This window comes from Crocuta crocuta, unplaced genomic scaffold (genome assembly GCF_008692635.1).
Source record: "Crocuta crocuta isolate KB4526 unplaced genomic scaffold, BGI_CrCroc_1.0 scaffold145, whole genome shotgun sequence".
Classification (NCBI taxonomy): Eukaryota; Metazoa; Chordata; class Mammalia; order Carnivora; family Hyaenidae; genus Crocuta; species Crocuta crocuta.
In genome coordinates, this window is record NW_027530857.1 from 4,016,721 (window position 1) to 4,030,637 (window position 13,917).

General features: G+C 41.5%; 1 protein-coding gene across 7 annotated transcripts in view; it reads right to left on the bottom strand.

Annotated features, from left to right (window-relative positions):
* Window positions 1–13,917, bottom strand: part of CDKAL1 (CDKAL1 threonylcarbamoyladenosine tRNA methylthiotransferase) — a 700,075-nt gene that overhangs the window by 631,301 nt on the left and 54,857 nt on the right. The gene's annotated exons all lie outside the window — the stretch shown is intronic.

Sequence of the window (13,917 nt, forward strand, 5' to 3'; positions counted from 1 at the left end):
TTTTTTTTTGGGTTTTTTTTTTTTTTTTTTTTTGGTCTAGTCAGTGACATAAGGACCCCAAGAGCCAAATGGCAATCTTATCTCCTAATTCAATGTAGCCACTATCGTGTCCCCTAGTGGAAACATTCCCTCCTTGAGGATGAAGGTCTCCAAACCAGCAGAACCCAATATTCTCAGGACAGGCAGCACAAGTTTTGCAAGTGGATTATTAAGTATAATAGTGAGAAACAAACACTCTCACTTCTAACCCTTGATTCCCAGAACCATGAATTCTGACTTCGAGAAACACAGCACCATATAATTCAAAGTATATCTGCACCCGGTAAAAGACCCCATCCTTTCATGATTTTGTCTCTCACCTGGTGCTATAACGAAGTACTGGGTAAGCTGTTCTACCTTTCAATCAGGCCAGCCAGCCACTTTCAGGTAATGGGTTACCTGGCAAGACCAGTAAATTCTAAGGACATAGCTCATTCTACACTTTTCTTGTTGTGGAATTCATTGCCTGAGTAGACGCAATGCAACAAGAGAATGCCAGGACAGTGCATGAAGTATTCTGTGAACCCCCAGATGGTGGTACTAGCAGAAGCAGTATAGGTAAAGAAAGCAAATTCATATGCAGAATCTGTGGCTATTCCAGTGAGGATAAATCCTTGCCCTCTCTCTGATGGAAGAGTTCCAAAGTAGTCAACAAACCAGCAGATGGCTGGCTGGTTCCCTTGCAAATGGGGCTATATAAGGGACTCAAGGTTGGACTCACTGTTGGCAGATTAGGCACTCAGCAACAGCATTAGCCATGAGCCCTGTTATGAGTCCATATTACTGAATCATAAACTCTCCAGCCCTGCCAACGCAGCCACTTTTCATGAACCCATTGAGCAAGTCCTTGTGTGGCTACAGAATGAGACTGACATCCACCTCATTAGCAAGAGTCTCACTGCAGTAGATGTCCTTTGATGGGCCTTCACAAGGGACACAATCTTCAGTCTCTGGATATTCAGAGTGGCCCATCCACACACCACTTCCCCAGACTTCCTAGTCACCAATCTTCAGATCCTTTTCCTTCCAAGTCCCTGACCAACTAGACGAAACATGAGCCACTGCCCATTAATCAATGTAGATCTTTATCTCTAGTCATCTCCTACTCAAAATATAGTAGGCAAAAAACCACACTGTTCAACGTTCTGCCCACTAGCTGGATTCTGCTTTGTCACTGTCACTCGTGGTCAGTCCTCAGTGGGGCTTTAGTGCTGCAATGTCTACTTTCGACTGATACTGGCATGGCATACAGCCTCATTTGTACACTAGCCTCAAGTTTTTTTCTTCTTTGCTCAACTGGTCATAAGAACTCCCAGGAGGCCACAGGCATGGCCAGAAGGAAACAATGAAACAGAAGTTGGGCTCAAAGGTTTCTGAACCCCTGCTCACATAAAAGACCCAAGTTCCAGACCCACCCAAGTCTGCCCTGCTATGCACCATCTCCTCTCGGTAACAGAATGATGCTGTTCATTCCCAGTCTATGGCAAAATGGGTCAGACAACAACCAATTCGTGCGGGGAAGCTCGGCCACATGGTCACCTGATAGCTCACAACTGGGTATTCACTCTAGAACGAGGCCCAACACAACCCAAGAGCTATTTCTCAAGAAAGATCTTTATCTGCATTAGAGGACACAGATGTGCCCCAAATTCCTTGAGGACTGCACTGTGACTCTTTTATTGGTACTTGCAGAGACAAATAACAGGGAGAAGAAGAAAAAGGTAGGAGGGGGGAAGTCATACCGCCTTTGCTCACAATATCCTCCTGGTTCCCAAACACAGTGGGAACGGATGGATGCCACTCCCCAAATCTACACCCCCTTGAGATTTAATCAGTATCATAGGGCTACAGCCCCAAATAATAAAGGAGACCCAGAAAAAAGATCACGAGTGACTTTTTCTTCCTTGCCTTGAGAAACTGGATGTGACCATTTCCTTCAGATTAGAAAAGAACACAATAAACATGGTTAAAAGGGATTAGACGCCAAGATGAGAGAGAAGAATCATGAGCCTTGCTGCTCTAAGTCCAGCCCAGGTAACCGATGTCCCAGGGTGACAAGAGAAGACTCAGGCACATCTGTCAGGGCCCCCAGTAATCTCTGAGGAACCGGAGAAAGACTATGCAAACACAAGAGGGAGGAAGCCGTTTCAATTTTCCAAGCTAAGGTAAACTGGGTAACTTGCCCCTCAGCCATCGAGCCTCAAAGGACTACAATAACATGTTAAAGATGGCTTAAAACCACTACAGAAAGAAATCACTAACCAGGGAGGAGAAGTCTGAAATCATGAGGACCAAATAATGGCAAAGCTAACTTTAATTCTTTCTTTCTAAGAGCTGGTAGACCTTCCAGAATGAACTCTACCACAATGAAGAAGTCTGCTCCTCTAGGGTGAAATCCAATTAGCTAACTTGCTCTATTATAACTGAAAATAAAGTCTTTTTTGAAAAGAATTACAATCCAGGGGTCCCAGGGTGTTAGTGTTAAAAAGGGCTTCTGATTTGTTCGAAGGCCTTCCCTTATATGCTAAATGACACACAGGAGGAAGCAGAACTGGATAGGAGAACTCAAATCTGTGCTCTCACACTCAGTAGTTATGTATCTTAGCACATTACATCACCTCTCTCCGACTTCACTTTTGCACCCATGACACGGTAAACAGTTCCCCCCAACTCATGAGAATCACACGTAAAGTACACGTAACGCTCTGGGCACAAGGCCTCTTCCACAGCAAGTCCTCAACGTCACATTAGCCACTCCTATTAACAGACTGACAGCAGCCTCGGTCTGCAGAAAAACTGTGAAAGAAACGTTTACATTAGGTCTTCCCACTTCCTTTCTCAATCATACCTAACCGCCTGGCAACCCGGCAAAACTTCCGTATAAGCTATAAACCTGGAAGGAGAATAGTGAAGAAAAAGGTACCAGGCTGAGCAAGCAAGATCTGGATTCCGGGCTGCCACTAATGAGTTCAGTAACTTGGCACAAGGTAAAGGAGCCCCATTCTATGTGGCCCTCAGCTTTCGTAGCTATAAGACACGCTTGAGTTAAACGCTATCAAGAGTTTTTTCTATCCATTACGGTTCTACAATGCAATGCACGTGAAATGTTTACAGTTTGCATTATTAGTACACCAGTACTTGACCTGTCCAGATTTTTGCTTATATCATCATCTTCTTCATCCCCATCAACAATGCTCTTTACCAGAGAAGCAGCTCTGAGAACATGGACACCTTCTTCTCTCCAAGGACAAATTTAAATCCATTCTCAGGGTTTTCTTCCTTCCAAAACTCATTCAACACAAAACTTACACTTACCATTCTCCCTCCAAAAAAATCTCGTTAAAACTTAATGAAAACTTGGGGCGCCTGGGTGGCTCAGTCGGTTAAGTGTCTGACCTCCGCTCAGGTCATGATCTCACAGTTCATGGGTTCGAGTCCCACGTCAGGCTCTGTGATGACAGCTCAGAGTCTGGAGCCTGCTTCAGATTCTGTATCTCCCTCTCTCTCTCTGACCGTCCCCTGCTCACACTGTCTTTCTCTCTCTCTCAGAAATAAATAAAACATTTTTTAAAAGAAAACTTATTATCCTCAGGGCACCTTGGTGGCTCAGTCGGTTAAGAGTTCAACTCAGGTCCTGATCTCATGGTTCGTGGGACCAAGCCCTGTGTCAGGCTCTGCATGGACAGCACAGAGCCTGCTTGGGATTCTCTCTCTAGTGCCATCTCTGCCTCTGCCCCACACAAGCTCTCTCTCAAAATAAACAAAAAAAAAAAATTATATATATAAAAAAAAAAAAACAACCTTATTAACTTCAAACATTATTTTACCTAAAAGCAAAACTAAGCATCATGATCTTTATGACTCCCCGTTCGGGCTGCCCCAAGCAGGTTAATCTACAGTAACTCAAATTTCAACAAGTTGCCACCATTTGCATTTAATTATGTGCTTCTGCTCTTTCTCAGAGGTACTGAGACTTTTGGAATTATGTACAGAGCATTTATCAATAACACTGATTTTTTTTCAGTAATCTGACCAAAGTGTTGGCGATAGGGAGAACAATGCAGAGAGAAAACTGAAAATTTAGCAATGCCAGCCAAGGGAAAGTGCCAGCTTCCTCAAGGGATCCGGGATCAATCAGACTAAGGACACGACTGCTTATCTCTCAGCACACCACAGAGCCTGGGAATGAAAAGCCAGGCCAGGTTCCACAGAGGCATGCCTCACTTTACAGAACACGATTCCTCCTCTAACAGTGTACCTAAAGCGAATTTCACAAATCTAACACTTTAAATATACTAAGGGTGCTTGCTAGACAGACAGAATTTATAAATACTGTTTAAAAATATATACTCTCAATCCAGGCTGTTTTGTACATTAGATTTGCTTAAGGCAATCAAAATTTTGTTAGTGAAATTAACTATCCTTTGTATTATTTAATTACTACCTTATTAAAATCTTATTTTAAAAAGCACCGACTACTCCTATGATAAAAGAAAATTTTTAACTGTTTTTAATGTTTCTTTATTTTTGAGAAAGAGGGAGACACAGAATCCGAAGCAGGCTCCAGACTCTGAGCTGTCAGCACAGAGCCCGACACAGGGCTCTAACTCACAGACCACGAGATCATGACCTGAGCCGAAGTCAGACACTCAACTGAGCCACCCAGGCGCCCCAAAAGAAAGAATTTAGTTAATTAATATTTTTTTTTTAAGTTTATTTATTTTGAGAGAGAGACAGAGAGAGAGTGAGCAGAGGGAGGGGCAGAGAGAGAGGGTGAGAGAGGATCCCAAGCAGCCTCTGCACTGTCAGCATGAAGCCTGATGCAGGGCTCCAACTCATGAACTGAGAGATCATGACCTGAAATGAAATCACAAGTCAGGCGCTTAACCAAACGAGCTACCCAGATGCCCCTAGAAATTAATATTATTTAAGGACTGATATTTGTTTAGTCACCACCTTGAAAGTGATATCATCCTGAGGTCCTAACAAAGAAGAATGACTTCAATAAAACTGTTCAGATGCAGACTCCTAGTCAATGGCCTAACACCCTTACCACTATATTTATGGGAGGTTTAACCACAGATGGAAAAAGGTAAAATAAGACAATCGATGTTCTAAGAAGTAACCACCCTGTGTAAATGGCCAGGAACTTCACCGGAAAAGGAGATCTGTACCCACTCACTGCCCCCAGTAAACCATTATACATGTATTCACCCCCACAGTACTGAATAAGAAGAATCACCTTCCCCAAACAACCAGTTAAAAAGGAAAAGAAGAGAATACCAAATAATAGGGAAGTTACCAGTTAAGGCCAGAAAAGCCTACTATACAGCAAGAACCAACATAAAATGAATAAAACTACTGTAATTTCTTTCAAAATCGTAAAACAAGTCACAAGCCACACCCTGGCTCCTCCTAAATGGTGTGCCTACCAAAAACGAGATTCATACAGAGAGAATGCGATCCCGCACAGCTGCTAGGATGTGAAATATGCTATCCCGTCTTCTGTATGAAAAGGCTAACTGTCGGGCATTTTTCTGACGTTCTGACATGACAGCACAGTTAATTTCTAGAGAAGATGATCAGTATACCAAATGCGCTTAATTTTTCACCATGACACTTGAGGCTTGCACACAGGGTGTTAACATTTGCTCACTATACCTTAAGCTATCAAGACCAATTTCATGCAAATTTTCATCAACTGTAAATGGAGTTAGGCTTAATAATCATAGGTGTCGATCCAATATGCAAATGAGATTTAAATACCTAAAATAGAGTTATCCTGAGAACGCTGCCTGTGTCACAGGCACTGTGTGCTGGGTAGACACGATCAGCTTTCCTATCCACAGCATCTGAACTCTTAACAATACACAGAGCTAAATGAGCCAAGTCATCATGCAAATTTTACCAAAAACTCCTTTGAGAAACACAAATAAAAAGTACAGGTGGTAGTATTTGTATAAAGCACCCAGTGTTTGCATGAGTGAGTAAGTTTGCATAGGATGGGTCAAACAGAAACAGTTCCAGATAGGGTAGGTCTTCTCCAGGAACTTTCTCTTCTGAGGATGGAGCAAACAGGTACACCCCAGCTGAAGTTACAGGGAAGGGGAGGGCCACATACCCGAAGGAACTGATTTCCAAGTACAAAAATTCTGTGACTTTGTTCTTTCCAAGTCCTTACCTAACTTCTAACATTTACTACCTATGACCCTACGATTTCTGGACTTCTACTTTTTAAAATGTAATAAAAGAGAGAAAATACGGATACAGATTTGCATTTGTTTGCATTTTTAGAAATTGTGGGCTGATACACAAGAAACTAATAAATGTTTTTACCTAGAGAGGATCTAAGAACTGAGCAAAGAAGGTACTCAGACAGAAACAAAGTTTTTGCCTGTAAATCTTTTTTATATTTTAGGTACTGTAAACTATGTAAAGATATAAACCATTCTAAAGATCAAATTAATAAAAATGTAAATAAAATAATATGACAATGAGCCACAATAGCAGAAAATACTCTTTTATTGAACTGCAGAAGCAAAAAATAGAATTTTAACTTCCCAACCGGCTGCAATTAAATTGAGGCAAGCTAAAAAGCATTAGATATATACTATAATTATAGTTTTACAATAATAAAAAAAACTCAGTAAGTTCTTTTGTTATATGCAAACCCTGAGAGAATACGAGTAGAAAGGCCACTGTTTAAGTATATGAAAAATCGGGGCACCTGGGTGTCTCAGTCGGTTAAGCACCTGACTTCGGCCCATTATCATGATCTCATGGTTCGTGGGTTCAAGCCCCACATCAGGCTCTGTGCTGACAGCTAGCTCAGAACCTGGAGCCTGTTTCGGATTCTGTTATGTCCCTCTCTCTCTGACCCTCCCCTGCTCACACTGNTTTTTAAATATATGAAAAATCGATGTCCCTGTTCATCTTCCTGAGGCTGAAATTGTATAGCATGTAGTAAATCTATTTTGATTACCTTTATTCTCAATGCTAAAAGCTAATTATTAAGAGTTTATAAAATTGGCTATTTGAAATGTTTAATTTGACTCTAGTTTCATATGTATATTTTAATGAACACAATAGTCATTTCTCAGTAGGCTGTCATTTATGAATTTAAAATGTGTCAATGCTCATGACAGGAGGTCATGTCATTAATGACTTGTTTTAGCAAGCTGTGTCAGACATGTAGCACATGCCACACTTAATGCAAAAGTTCAAATGTATTTTCTCTTCAAAAATGGCTTTAACCTATTTTTCTGTCATCACTATAAAGCCTTCAAAATCAGTATTAGGCTCAGTTAAGCCGAGGTTTCAGTTTAGAAACTATTTTGCCTTCCGGCAAAAAGAAAATCCGGATGTGACATTAGCAACAGCCATTTTTATCACAACGGTAGCCCACAGCACAGCCCTCCCTGGATTCCAAATCCTGCCGACGCTGCTGGTAACTACGGCCATCACAAACATACGGAAATCCAAGTTCATCGTCCCAGGGCGCCTCCGAAGCCGTGAAGCCGTCTGCGCCTGCGCACCTCCCTGCAGCCCCCCCAGCCAAGGCTCTCAAGCCAAAGGCCCGCAATTCCTACCATAGGCACGACGGCATGTGCACCCTGACTCCACCACAACCACTCACACCAGAAACGAATGGGCAGAGGCAGGGATGTAACAGACAGGAGATGGGGGAGGAAGAAAATGGTGGCTCAGCACTCACATCCTTTTTTAACTAACACTCAGCGCTAGAACCTTCATGGTGCCCACCATGTTTCTCTCACGGCCTGCAACTGAGAGACATTTATTTCTATCATATCTAAAGCCCTAGAATCCCAAGAGAGTCCCTCCGCCTGGAAACTCTCTAGATAGCCACTTAGTAGGGCACAGTTAAATATCACAGTGGATTACGGAAAGAGGAAAACGGTTATCAGGCAGGGTTTTCAAGGGGGGAAAATATAAAAACTACATTATGAGTATTATGAGTAAAGTTATGGCACCCCTACTTTACCCACAAAAGGTAATTTACATGCCCCACCTCTAATCCTCATGACAACTTCATTAGGTACATTACACAGTCTTCATTTTCAAGATGAAAAATCAGACTCCCATTAAAGCGATCCAGAAGAGTCACATAACTGTTAAATGGCAAGGCAAGCATTCAAGCACAGACCTATCTGCTGGTACTAACAAAACAACACTAATGAAACAGCAGCAGCAGCTGTCTGGTACTATTGTTTCTTCTCAAACACTTCTAAGCACTTCTACCTTAAATAGTTTCATTTAAATTCAGTTTTTATTCATAAGAATATTCTTATTCTTATTCATAACAGCCATACAAAATAGGTATTATCATCTACAGATGAGAAAACTGGGTACAGAGAGGTTTAACAACTTACTCAAAGTCACACACCAAGTAATGAAATGGTTTTTGGATTTAGCACAGTCTAGTACCGCCACACACACTTACCTGCTTTCCTGTGACACCTCTCTAATGCTTAATTTAAAGCAATACAATTCTATGGTCAACGAATAATTCTGTAAAACTATAAAACATAAATTTGGACTTTATTCTTAATACTTCATTGAAATAAGAGGAAACTACTTAATATAGTAATTTTAAAAGTATTTTTACATTATATTCTTTTCCTGAAATTCAATCCCACCAATATCAATTAGGAGGCCCCCACTCTCCTGAAAAGCTGGGAGGCAGGTAATGAATAATTTTCTAATCAAACAAGAAGTATTACAGGATCCCAGAATGTTCCACGAGAATACCCTCCAGAGGAAACTTGAGAAACAATCATTATTAATTACAGAATTAAAGAAACAAAAACTCTAGTGACAAAGTTAAGCCTTTCAATCTCATTGGCTTTCAGGAAGAGTTTCGATTACATCTAAAATCAAATGGGAGGCAATGTGAAACTTTCTATTTAGTGTTGAGTGAGTATATATGTGTATGTAATATTAACTATAAAAGAAAAAGCAGCAAACCCACCACTGAAGTAAAAGCCCAACATAAATACACAAGATACGGTGATACATGTAATTCATTGGCTCTGACTAATGCTATTTAGCCTGAACATCCGTAATATGTGAATCTGATAACAAAAGGCGAAGCAAATTTGTCAATGTAGCAGAGTAGATTTTCAGGAAGACAAAAAGACCACCGATAATTTCACACAGGACAACCTGAATGAAATAAGTAACAAGATAACCTTCTTTCTGCAGTGATATTTTTAATATTATTGCCTGAACCAAGACTTTGATTCATGTAAAACCACAAAATAAAAGTCCACATTACAAGGCTTCAAATTTTTTCATTTCAAAACTTAAATATATAATCCTTTAAACAAAAATGGGTAGTAGCTACTAAACTATACTCAGCACATCAAGATTAGTTTTAACTTTCTAGTCTAGTCAAGGAAAGCAACAGGTCATTCTCAGGACTATTATATCTACAAGAAGCAGCAATGAAATGTAAAATAGATGAAAACATTTTAAAAGGAGATCTCTTTCCATCCCAAACAACTATCATAGTAGAAAAGCAGAGCTTGAAAACAATAAACAAAACTCCAGGTGTAATTTTACTAATTTTGCCTCTGAACTTTTGGATGACTGCCAAAAAGACCTAAGAAAAAGGGAGAAAATTTATTTAAAAAAAAAAAAAAACCACCTTGGAGCCACTGCAAGTAGAAATGCTAGAGGGAAAAACTGAAATAGAAAGAAAACTTCAAAGAGATTCTGTAATCGAAGATGCCTTATTCTTGACTGCCTCATCTGGGAGATTAAAGAAGATTTTTAAAGCTGTTCCATGGACATAGAGATCAAACATTTATAAATGTTTATAATTTTACAAGTCCTAAATTCAAAGGTGGGCTCAAAGAAGGGAGAGGAACACAGAGGAAAGATGAATTTTCTTGGGTGAGGGAGGGATGTTGAAGGTGGCTTTGAAGAACACATTCCTTGGGTTCCAGAAAAGAAAGAGTAACTTTGGAAAGCTCGTGCATCACCCACAACACCTAAACGAATAACAACATGTAGTGAAAAGTAAGACACAACGTCAAGTTTCTTTCTACTGAAACTTAGCAGCATCAGCTCACCAAGTATTCATATAGTAGCTCTTCAGGAGCAGTCCAAAATTATCATGTGAACCTGGTTAGCGCTTCTCTCTCCAAAAGAAAATCTCAACAATTCAGATTTGTAATTTATGAAAGTTTAAAGACCGTTAATTAAATTTTATGGTCTCAGCTTTCTGTAGAATTCCTATCCCATAAATAAAAAAAAAAAGGATGCAAGTGGGGAATGGGGGGAATTTGATCCCCATCAACAAAAGCCTGGGGCATATCAACTACTAGGAGGAATGGTCATTTCAGTGCTGATGGAAGCAAACAGACACATTTCCATGGATATGTTTCTACCTAGCAATCTCCTCATTACTGAATAGGTACATATGCCATATTAAACGCTAAAGGAAATAGAGCTGCATGTGAACTTTTTACCACTTTATTTCCAATCAGCAGACATTACTATGTTCTCATACTCGATACCAGGAGTTCCCTGAAGAAGGAGGGACAACTCATTCACTTATTATTTTTTGTATCACCAGGGCCCACATAGTGCCGACCACATGGCAGAATTCATATTCTAAATGTCAGCATCATTTACAACAGGGTACAAGATAAGTCACATAACTGTAATCTCTCTACTAAAATGAAACACGTTTCTATTCATTGTTTAAGGCCTAATTCCAGCTCCGTTGCCTCTGCAGTCTGCCCAGGTCCCGAAGCTGACGGGCTTACTAATTCCTCTGTAACTACAAGGAGTCTTCATCCATATACCAACCAAAGTGTATCACCTTGACTCTAATTACTACTCATTAGCTAAATATTGACCGAGTGCCTACTACAGGCAGGCGGCCGCTCCAGGCTCCAGGGCAACAACAGCATCGCCGTGTGAGGCTCCTGTTCTCCTGCATTTGCCGCTCTCATGGGGAAGAGAGAGGTCAGGATCGTCAGCTGGGGCCCAGCACTCAGAGGAAATACAGAAGGCTGAAGACACAAAGTGAGGGAAGGTGCTATTTTATACAGGGTGGTCAGGGAAGAACTCTCTGTAAGGTAACAGGTGCACACAGACCTGAGATGAGGGAACACCTGGAGGAAGAACGTTCCAGGCAGAGGGAACAGACAAGAGTGCACACATGCTTGAGGATGTTCAAAGAACAGCAAGACAATTAAGGGAGCAGTGGTAGCAGGAGACGACGTCAAAGAAGTACGAGGGGTTCCGCTAACCTAACACCTCTCAAGTCATGATAACAACTTTGACTTTCACTCTTGTAGCTGTTTATATTGAAGTTAATTAGAATTAAATAAAATTTCGGGCACGTGGGTGGTTCAGTCAGTTAAGCGTCAACTTCAGCTCAGGTCATGATCTCATGGCTCTTGAGTTCAACTCCGGTGTCAAGCTCCATGCTGACAACTCAGAGCCTGGAGCCTGCTTTGGATACTCTGTCTCTCTGCCTCTCCCCTGCTCACTCTCTCTCTCAACTATAAATAAACATTTTTTTAAAAACTTTTATTAATTAAATAAAATTTAAAACTCAGTTGCCCCCTTGCACTAACTGGATTCCAAGTGCTTAACAGCCACGTAGGCCACTGCCACCATATTAGTACAAAACAGAACATGGCCAACATTGCAGAAAATTCTACTGGCTAGCAGCACTGTGAATGAAATCGGAGAAGAGGGAAATAATCTGGTTAGGTATTCAAAGAATCTGACTGCTAAGTGGAAAACAGATATGGGGATGGGGAGCAGAAAGATAAATCAGGCAACTATTATAATCTAGGCAAGAAGATGATGCTGAATTAGACCAAAGTGGTGCCCATTAAATGCAGGTGATAAAAATGACTGGACTCCAGATATGTCTTAAAGGATATGCGGATAGATTTGATGTGGGACATGGAAACAAGAGTAGTTAGACTTGATTCCAAAATTTTTGCCCCAAGCAGAAGACACAGATTCCTTCAACCAAGACAGGAAGACTACAGAGGAGCAGATCTGAGGGGGTGATTAGCACTTTTAGACATGCTGAACAGACACGCCTGTTAGAGATTCAAATTCAGATGATAGGCAGAGAGTCCAGGGTTCAAAGGAGAGATTCAATTTAGAAAATGGATTATTTGGGTACTGTGTGCATTCAGAGAGCACTTCAAAGCTGTGGAGCTCTGCAAAATTCTAAATGAGTGAGTCCAGGTGGAAAGTAAAACAAAGAAGTGCCTTGGGGGCTCCAACATTCAGACACCCTAATCCTTGCTGGACGAACCAGCAAGGATGACTGAAGGCGCAGCCCGGGAAATGGTATAAGAACCTAATAACCAAGAGGGACTGGTATCCAGAAAGCCCGGTAAAACGTATTTCAAGAAGGAAAGCGTGATCAGCTATGTCAAATGTTAACAGATAAAGACTGTAAGACACGGACTCAGAAGTGACAGTTGCACTTGGCCAGACAGAGGTCACTGGTGAACTTGGCAAGAGCAATTTTAGTAAAGGTGCCTGACTGGAGTAAATTGGAGACAGAGCAGGAAGCAGCAGGTATAAACAACTGCTCACAAGGAGGTTTGCTACAAAAAGGAAGAAAAAAAAATGTAAAAGTTGGAGAGAAATATGGTGCCAAAGAAGGTTATTTTAAGAGAGGATGGAGCACCTGGGTGCCTCAGTCAAGTGAAGGATCCAACTCTTGATTTCAGCTCAGGTCATGATTTCACATCTCATGAGTTTGACCCCACATGGGGCTCTGCACTGACAGTGTGGAGCCTGCTTGGGATTCTCTCTCTCCCTCTCTCTCTCTCTGCACCTCCCCTGCGCTCTCACTCTCATGCTATCTCTCCCTCTCTCTTTCGCTCGCTCTAACAATAAATAAACTTAAAAAATAAAAGATAGGATATATCACGGCATGATTGATGATAGAAATCACACAGTAAAGAGGGAAAATAATCCAACAGAGAAAGGAGAAAACCAGGAACAAGGTCCTGGAGCAGTGAGGAGAAATCAGGTGACAAGTGACAGAGCCGGCCTCAGGAGCACAGACCATTCATCAAGTGCAGTGGAGGGACCACAACGTGGCTCATGTAGCAACTCCATGCAGGCAGGCAGACTGGGTGCTGGGCATGTAAAGAAAGGTACTCTCTTCCAGGGGTTCTAAATAGCTGTGAGCTTCACTAGACCTATGGCTTTCCAGAAGATGGGCTGCATTTTGGTCATCTGTCTATTTCTGGCAAGAGCAAGCTGGCACACATTACATGATTCAAGAGTTCCACTGAGCAAATACATTCTAAGAACTGCCTAAGTACCCAGGGGCCTGAGCTCACGCCCTGACATGTGCAGGGCTTTCGAGTCAGTTCTGCACATCTCACAGAAGAAAAGGCACTGCGGTTCCCACCAACTACAGCCTACCTGTCCCCACTCCTCACTCAGCTTCTCTTGGACAGGGTGGGAAGGATGTGTCCGGGTCCAGCCCTCATGTGCGGAAAAGGCTTCTGCCCATCGGATTAAAGTCCCCAAAGGGCAACTATCCACTCTGATTCTGACTGACCCCCTCAGACACGATTTACTCAGAACAGACCAACTAGTTCTCCTCTTTCTTAGAATATAATTGACTTCCTTTTCCTTAAAGCAACTGATGAGGTACCTTCCCTTCCCTACAGTGATCAAACCCAATTCCTGTGTGGTATTTCCCTCCCAGCCTCCCAGACTTACAGACACTCCAGGTCCCTATTTACAAAAGCCTTTAGAAATTGTAAGGATTTTTAAAGTAAGAATGAGATTAGAAACTAAATATACAAAATGTAATTCAATTTCCTGAGCCCCTTTCTAAGAGTAAGGATATTG